This window comes from Panulirus ornatus, chromosome 14 (genome assembly GCF_036320965.1).
Source record: "Panulirus ornatus isolate Po-2019 chromosome 14, ASM3632096v1, whole genome shotgun sequence".
Classification (NCBI taxonomy): domain Eukaryota; kingdom Metazoa; phylum Arthropoda; class Malacostraca; order Decapoda; family Palinuridae; genus Panulirus; species Panulirus ornatus.
Genome location: NC_092237.1, coordinates 5,272,941 through 5,282,283, shown reverse-complemented (window position 1 = coordinate 5,282,283; position 9,343 = coordinate 5,272,941). Strand labels below are relative to the sequence as shown.

Sequence of the window (9,343 nt, the reverse complement as noted above, 5' to 3'; positions counted from 1 at the left end):
TCAGAGCGTCCATACCCTTGCGCTGTAACTCTGCAGGCTAATGTTTTGATGGGTAAATAATAAGTTACGTGCATTTCCTCCATTATCTCATCTGTTTTGTATCGTATGAATTCTTTAGTTATGTTGACGTCAACGGATGGTATATAATGTGTGTGCTATCAAATACAATGTGGTGATAACGAAATGATCAGATTGTGAAACTTTATTTGCAGAATGTATCGGTCTTCGTATAGTAGACCCGCTATCGGTATATTATAACTAGCAACTCAAGCTATCATCGCTTAAGATATCTGTACAACTGATCAGTGATCATTATTCCCTATTGACGACTTTATAATCTCTACTGTCCACGGCCATGTCATACAGTAAGGAAATGGGGGGGGGGGGCGAAAAAATTTACACGTCACAGGTTGTGAAGTTGGAAGGACACCTATTTCACCATCACCGGGTGTATCCCCCTCTCCACAGTGGTGGAGGTGAAGCAAGAACCTTAAATAGACCGGCGGAGATGACGTGGCCACGACCACTCGTGACCCAGTCAACCAACCACTGGAAATAGATGGTTCACGTGGGACATGTGAGGTCCCACAACCTCTGTCCAGCAAGGAAGAGGACTTGATGGTCGATGACTCGCATAATGATCACGATCATGATGATCGATTCACTTTTCCACTCGCAAAGGAAAGAGATAAAGTCCACAGGGCGGGCAGGGAACAGGTAGTGGGAGGTAGCCGAGGGAGAGGTGAAGGGACGTATCTCTACCGGACCTAAGTGTGTATTACATCCTGGTGCACAGGACGTGACGAACGAAGGAATGTCCTGAAGGAGGAGTCCAAGGGGCCCCGCTGCTGGCACAGTGTCAAAGACTCGGGGAAGACGAGTGCCTGGCGCGCGGGAATACTGGCTAGCAGGAAGCGGCGTCAATCCGAGGGGCGGAGTCATCGGCGAAAGTCTCCCCCCGTATAAAAATGTAAGCATGGCGGCGAGACGCCGTCATTTTAGCTTCCCCTGCGGTGTAGATCACAACAAACGTCTAGGTATGTATCCCTGAGCTCCGTGTCTGTGTGTGTGTGTGTGTGTCCACCAGGTGTGGTCGTCTCCCAGGATGACGCGTTGGAGGCGCTGCGTCGTTCTGGGGTTGCGACGGCGTCTGCCAGAACAGGGACGCCATTCCTTGCGAGGAGAGCGCACCCCCTCTCTCAACCACCACCACGACCAGCCGTGCCTCCGTTAGTGGCAGTGTTTACGAATGATAACGACTGGAGGTAAATCCATCTCCAGAATGCAGAACAGTGATCGAACTTGTCTCCTACAGTTGCGACACACAAGTGATCGTATCGGGGGAACAGAGAGGCTTTACCATTGTGATGCGCACTGTGCTTCCAGCAGCAGCAGCAGGAACAGAAAACACGGACATGGATGTTGCTAGTGGTGATGTCCTTGGTGCTCTCAGTGGGGGTGGGGGAGACGGTGCTCTTGTCCAGTGTGTCCCTCACTGTCGAATGTGAGTTGTGCTGTTGGTGAAGTGAGGGACACGCGCTGTCGTGGGGTGGTGGGTGTGGTGTTGGCGTCGGAACCGTCGGTGTGGTGGCTGTTGGCGGGAGTCTGTGTCTGTCATAGTGTTTCGTTAGCGCGGTGGTGGTCATGGCGCCCAGAAGAGACGGTCGTGTGAGGGGTAATCTGTGGTGAGATCAGTGGTGTTGCGCACGACCTTGCGGTGTCAAAGAGTCTCCAGTGCCCTGGCGGGGAAATATTCAGTTTGCCCACGATCGAAGCAGTAGTATTTTGTGGATGGAGGAGCTTGTGGGCCATTTCCCACGTTAGCGAGGTAGCGTTAAGAACAGAGGACTGAGCCTTAGAGGGAATATCCTCACTTGGTCCCTTTCTATGCTCTTTCTTTTTTTTGAAAAGTAAAAACTGGAGGGGAGGATTTCTAGCCCCCCTCGCTCCCTCCCCTTTTAGACGCCTACGACACGCAGGGAATACGTGAGAGGTATAAATTCTCCCATATATATATATATATATATATATATATATATATATAGTGCGATCTATATCTAGAGAGAGAGTGATGTAAGACCGGTGTGGGACCTCTGCCAGACGAACTATACAGGATCCTTGTGGCTGAAGTATATTCATCATACTCCAAACCTTTTCGATATCTGATATGAAATAGACTCCTGATTTTTTTTCCTAACCGTTACTGTTAAATCATTTGCGCCCTTAGACACACGTGAATGAAGCTGTCTACAATATCCTGGTGATAATATATGGAATCACTTTCATCAATTCAGCAATCTAACGGTGAAATACACACACACACACACACACACACACACACACACAAAAGGCCTGCTGTCGCACGAATGCAACTCTCCCGTAATGTACAAAAAAAAGTAATTACGAAATAGGTAGTTACAAACACACACACACACACACAAGGATGCGAAACTGGTCGTGTTTGATCTGGTTGTTATGAAAGGCGATACGTGTTTGGCGGTCAAGGGGGCGAGAGAGTGAAACGCATCTCTATTAGATGTGTTTACTCCTACTTCGCGTGGTAACTCCTGGGTCCTGGTTCCACTGAAAGTCGGTGAGTCGTCAGTTCCACTTAAAGTTCTCAAGTCCTTAGTTCCACTGCAAGTTAAGCCTCCCGGTCCCACTGAAAATCGTTGAATCCCTCACCCTGCCACCGGTTCCACTGTGTTGTTAAAGTCCCTGGTCCCACTGAACGATCTCAAGTCCCCGGTTCCAATGAAAGCTGTTTTCAAGTCCCCGGTCCAACTGAAGCTCGGTCGGGTTTCTGTTTCTTGTAAAAGCCATTCGTTCTGGTCTACTGAAGCTTTTTTTTTTTTTTCTTAAGTGACCGGTTTGCTGAGATCCGTTTCACACAATGCATCGCCATTCACGGAGGATTAAACAGCCCGAACCACGACGAATTGTACCATGTAATGTGGTGGATGATATATTCATAATATGAATGCATGGGAGGTGCAGGCATGCAGGGAAGGTAATGGAGACCGTTCTAGGAAGAGGTTCTACCTCCTGTAGGAGGGTATGAGGAGGGTTCTACGTGTAGAGGTGACGGAGGGGGTTCTAGCTGCAGGTACCTAGTTAAGGAGGTAATAGAGAGGGTTCTAGGTGAAGGTAGCTAGTTTGGGAGGTAATGGAGGGGTTCTAGGTGTACCTATCATCCACATAGGTAATTAGAAATGCATAATTGCAAACTCGACTCCTAATGTAGACGATAAACACAGCAGCAGCATTACAGCTCGAATTAAGGCGCGCATCAGCTGAGAGATGGACCAAATCCCTTTGCGTGCCGCCCATTACTGCTAACCTCTCTCTCTCTCTCTCTCTCTCTCTCTCTCTCTCTCTCTCTCTCCTCATCCCATTCCTTCAAATACGAATCTGCAGTGGAAGCGAGAGACACACACACGCACGCACTCGACAACTGATGTCGGAGGAAGGCCACGGGATTGTATTGCCTGCGTCGTCAACTCTGCAACGTAACCTTGATAAATGATCTTAACCACCAGGCACGGACCGGAACGTGGACCAGTTCCTCACAGTAACAGCCATAAACTACCTCCGCTGTTCCATTATCCCCCCCCCGCTCCCCACCACTGGATAAGTGTAACCCAATTACCTCCTCATTTTGTGTCATTCCTGGTGAGGCAACATTACCATGTCTCTCCTGATGGGTTGGAACGGATGGGCCTTATTTTTTGTCACGCTCTGCTGAGCACCCAACTGACGCTATATACGCGCTTCCTATTCCACCATCTTTGTCGGCATCCAATGCATGTGAATTTCAGGGACACAGAGATGCTACAAGGAGCCTGAGTGATCTTGAATAAAGTACTATGATCTCCGGAAAATTTTGAGACCGAGATAGATACGCGTTACATAACCACACTTCGTTGGGAAGTTGCATTAGAGAGCACAGATTTATTGGCTGTATGTTATCATACTTATATATATATATATATATAAAAAGGATAAGACAGCCATAGAACTCTCCAGAAAAAGACATAAAACGCGTCTCCTGGTAGTCGTCACCATTATCCATACCAGTCCCAACCCTAAGCCACCCCATCCAGCACAGTTCATAACTTTTCCCCGCACATCTATAGAGATTGGAACACCCAGCCAGGGACCACAACATTATGCCCTTCAGCCAACAGCTTTCACACATTATATACACTTGATGGTGGCCTTGTTTCCCGACAACACACTTCACTTTAAGCTGAAGAATGAGACAGACGAGATCTAAATGCTCTACGTATGTATTAATATACTTAATTATCGTATTTCATTATGATGAACAAGATCTTACACTTTCAACCACCGTATCATTAGGGCAGCCATTGATGGTGTATATATATATATATATATATATATATATATATATATATATATATATATATATATATATATCCAAATGTCACTGTGGCTGAGGTAAAATCCGAACACAGTCATTATTCCGTCACGTGAGGTGCGGCGATCGTGATGTACGATGATGCCTGTGCCACCCTGTGTGAGTACGCGCGGGAGTTTCTTTCTTCGAGGGACTTTCCACGAAATTGATGGCCCCCTTCAAATCATTTTCTGACAGGGAACGGAGGCAGTTTCTCTCTTGTTGTGGTCCCTCGATTTCTTGCTTGGGAAGAACAGAAAATTGCTGGCCATTGTAAAGGAACTCGACGCTTCGCTATTGTGCAGTTCCGTGTCGTCCACCGCCGCTCGAGTTACCGTTTGGTACGGTTTTCTCTGACACGAAAAGACAAATTAGTCTTATATATATATATATATATATATATATATATATATATATATATATATATATATATATATATATATATATATATATATATATGCTGGCCTAAGCTAGGCACCCATCCATTGACAACCGCTGAGGGGAGGTGGAACACCTTGGTTGTGTGTGGGCCGACTGCCGCGACTAGGACTCTAACCCATACGGGTCCGACCCCGGGCGAATCCTTGTTTATTCATGGTCAGTAACGCAACCCCTACACCACGAAAGCCCGTGTGTATGTGTGTATGTGTGTGGGTGTGTTACCGGACTCCGCCTCCCTGTGGTTACACTGCAAGCGAAAACTAATATATACATGACGCCTGTCAACTGTACATAAATTGTTATTTACCTTTATCAATACTAACGATTAACCAATGGTAACTAGTGATCAATAGTAACAATCAACCAATGATAACTAGTGATCAATAGCACCAATTAACCAATGGTAACTAGTGATCAATACCACCAATTAACCAAAGGTAACTAGTGATCAATAGCACCAATTAACCAATGGTAACTAGTGATCAGTAGCACCAATTAACCAATGGTAACTAGTGATCAATAGCACCAATTAACCAATGGTAACTAGTGATCAGTAGCACCAATTAACCAATGGTAACTAGTGATCAATAGCACCAATTAACCAATGGTAACTAGTGATCAATAGCACCAATTAACCAATGGTAACTAGTGATCAATACCACCAATTAACCAAAGGTAACTAGTGATCAATAGCACCAATTAACCAATGGTAACTAGTGATCAGTAGCACCAATTAACCAATGGTAACTAGTGATCAATAGCACCAATTAACCAATGGTAACTAGTGATCAGTAGCACCAATTAACCAATGGTAACTAGTGATCAATAGCACCAATTAACCAATGGTAACTAGTGATCAGTAGCACCAATTAACCAATGGTAACTAGTGATCAATAGCACCAATTAACCAATGGTAACTAGTGATCAAGATACACAATGCCAGATACCGTTAGACTACTAGCACTAATCTCCCACTTCTCTCTCTTTCTCTCGATCGATCGACCCTACAATGCCTCACCGCAACCTACTCCACTCCTGCAGCTGCGGTAACTTCGAGGGTTCGCAAGCGGCAATTATTCTGACCACCGTGGGAAGGTTGCTTGCCGCATTTCTGGCAAACGCGTCAAACTCTTATTGGACACACACACACACACACACACACACACACACACTAACCTAAGCCATGTTCCCCTCCATCGACCTCAGCCCTGAGGAGGATGGGTTGGGTGTGGACCGACTGCCGTGCCCAAGATTCGAACCCAAGCGGGCCCGATCCCAGACGTGGCCCTGTTGACTCATGGTCAGTAACGCTACGCAATGAGTGTGTGTGTGTGTGTGTGTGTGTGTGTGTGTGTGTGTGTGTGTGTGTGTCTGTGTGATAAATACACTTTAAGGAATTTTATAAGCAGAACACACACACGTACACGTAACACTGAACGATCATTTGCATATTGGCAACAGCAAACTCATGTCTCGCTCCTTCCATGCATTATGTATTCCTCTCCGTGAACCACGCCCCAGAGCAACAAGATGGACGACCTCCTGTTCATCTGTAAGAGGTTGGCCTCCTTCTGTCAGGGTTAACTTACTCCTTCGCCTCCCCCAGTCACATCTCCAAGCTTCATTGTGTGACACGGGACACCGTGTTACACCACCGTCACAAGCAGGAATTTCCTTTGAGACGTCACCGTCCGTCGGAGGGGTTGGGGACGCTGGCTCTGGGTCGGTTCGAATGACTTCGAGTCTCCGACGCAAGCTGTGCGTACGTGCGGTCCAGGTTTGACAGGCACCTGTCTAACTGGGCTGCTATGCCGTCAGAACACTCGATCCGAACCTAGACTTCAAGCTACATCTATTGTTCGGTACCAGACCGTGTGCTCGCCATTACCGTAATATCGGAGTTAATAGACGAATTTGGTCCATCCGCCAAAGCATTTATCCTCCGCCATGCGGAAATAAACAGGTAGAAATTACGGAGTTTATAATGCCTGTAGCATTCTTATGCACAGTGGCCAAGGACATTCTCATTAGGCCATCATGCAGATAATGCTATACTCCCAGTGACGTGGTGAGTGATAAAAGACGTAAAGTCGAGAAACCAACTAGTCCCTGAAAGCTTATCTTACTTTCTAATACAGTTATACGAGAACGTATATATCTCGCTGTCGAATTACAGTTCAAGCAGGTGTGGGTTGCAATTTTCCAACTTTCTACTTTGGAATAAGTGCGCTTCCTCCTCGCCCAAGGAGGGTAGGAGTGGAGGGTGAACTGCTCGTCTTGTGCCCCCATTGTGAAACCACCTGGTTGATCCTGTAATCGTCTCGTGGTTTGTTTACCGTCAATTACCGCTTGAAAATCAAGGAAAGTAACGAATAAAAAGTAATGTAACTCCTTTACTAATTCTGATAAATTGGAAGGCGATTTCACCCGATGTATATATCAAAATATGACTATGCAAGCAGTGCGCAACCTGTATTAGCCGGTGGCCTATTATTACACCCAATGATTGTGCCATTTCCGGCCTACTGTAGCGGCCTCCTGAAGTCCAGAGGCTACTGGAAGATGGAAAGGCTCGAGGATGATATTGGTATGTTTCTGAGACATTCACGCTCAGGTTTAAAGGAAGGGAGAGAGGCCAAGGCCACCTGATGTCTTGCTGACATTGCTTCGGAATGTCGACGGACCAGTTAGGAAGGAGTCGCAGAGAGCCAGCCACCTATGGTTGTCCCGGATGCTGGTTGTACAAGGAGGATTGGAATTCAAGGCCACTGAGGTACTGTTGTACAATGTGTTGTAGGTGGGGGAACGACAAGTGGCTGCTGCACGGAGGGGTTATGGAGTGGGAGACGGGCTTTCTATCCGCGTAGCATTTGAGAGCCGGTGTTCTACATTCGCTGGACGGTTGGTAGTGCGAGATGTTGGCTGGTTGTTGTGGCGATGTTGCCCACAAGTGACTTCGTTGTCTGATGTGTTGATGGTAATCATGAGTAAATTAAGCGTCAGGAGCAGTGCCGGCCGGCACTTGTGGTGGCACGTGTGGTAGAAGTAGTGGTTGTGTAAGGCTTCGCTGAGGTTGTATGTGTGTCGGTAGTTGGTGTGATGGAAGTAAATGACGTATAATTCGTATCAATGTTTAGAAAATAAGACTCGTCTTCTCTCTTCCCTACAGGTAGGTGTTGGATCTTCCTGGGTTGCCTTTGGACGACAGCAAGGTTTGTTATTCTCACATATTTTAATCTGAGGAGCTGAACACCTTCTCCTTCTATGAATGATATATGTTTGTCCATTTGTCTTGTGAGCAGGAGGTAAAGGTGTTTCTTCTGTGCGGGGAGTAGTGTTTTTCTGTGCTTCTGTGCTGTTCTGTGGTGGTCCACGTCAGGCCCCCTTCTCTCCATAGACATCCGTCTATTGTTCTTTGGTGATCAGCCTACCTTCTACACTTCGAATACATTCGTTGCATCCTGTCATTAGCATAATGTGTGGTAACATCACAAGGGGAGGGTTAGGGTAGGGGTTGAGATCGGACAATAGGAGGTTGCGAGGGATCAAAGCAACAGGTCGTGGACAACAAAGACACTTGAGGATCCTCCTCTTCCATTCAAACTAGTGGAGGAGGGGGTAGGGGGTTGTTGTGCAGGAGGGTGTAGGGGGTTGTAGCGCAGGAGGGTGTAGGGGGTTGTAGTGCAGGAGGGTGTAGGGGGTTGTAGTGCAGGAGGGGGTAAGGGGGTTGTAGTGCAGGAGGGGGTAAGGGGGTTGTTGTGCAGGAGGGTGTAGGGGGTTGTAGTGCAGGAGGGGGTAAGGGGGTTGTTGTGCAGGAGGGTGTAGGGGGTTGTAGTGCAGGAGGGGGTAAGGGGGTTGTTGTGCAGGAGGGTGTAGGGGGTTGTAGTGCAGGAGGGGGTATGGGGGTTGTAGTGCAGGAGGGGGTATGGGGGTTGTAGTGCAGGAGGGGGTAAGGGGGTTGTTGTGCAGGAGGGTGTAGGGGGTTGTAGTGCAGGAGGGGGTAAGGGGGTTGTTGTGCAGGAGGGTGTAGGGGGTTGTAGTGCAGGAGGGGGTAAGGGGGTTGTTGTGCAGGAGGGTGTAGGGGGTTGTAGTGCAGGAGGGGGTATGGGGGTTGTAGTGCAGGAGGGGGTATGGGGGTTGTAGTGCAGGAGGGGGTAAGGGGGTTGTAGTGCAGGAGAGAGCGTCTGGGGAGTGCACGCTGAAGGCAGCAGTGCTTCGACATCTACACTGTTAACAGTGACTGGGCGTGGCGACAGGAACAACACCTTTTTTTTTTTCCTTGTTTAACAGCTGTGTCACTTTCAGATCGTGTCCACAGTCATTGCATACAGTTGCCATTTGAGTTATGGGGCTAAAGATAACTGGCCACAAAAGTTCTTCAGCCATAGAATTGCCATGTGTGTGTCGGGTAGTTTACAGGACTTGGGGATTGGCAAGCGTGAGTTGTACAATATTTCGCCGTCAGTTATTTAGCCTCGCCCA

The 9,343-nt window shown here is 47.5% G+C and overlaps 1 protein-coding gene across 2 annotated transcripts in view; it reads left to right on the top strand.

The window, feature by feature from the left end:
- Positions 1-937: 937 nt before the first annotated feature.
- The window catches only part of LOC139753209 (uncharacterized), a 44,442-nt gene continuing 36,036 nt past the window's right edge, over positions 938-9,343 (top strand). Inside the window, exons 1-2 of one of the 2 annotated variants that reach the window (XM_071669427.1) lie at positions 1,020-1,037; positions 8,031-8,073. The gene's annotated coding sequence lies outside the window, so the exon portion shown is untranslated. Of the gene's footprint in view, positions 1,038-8,030; positions 8,074-9,343 lie in introns of both variants that reach the window. The other variant, XM_071669426.1, reaches the window with a different exon arrangement.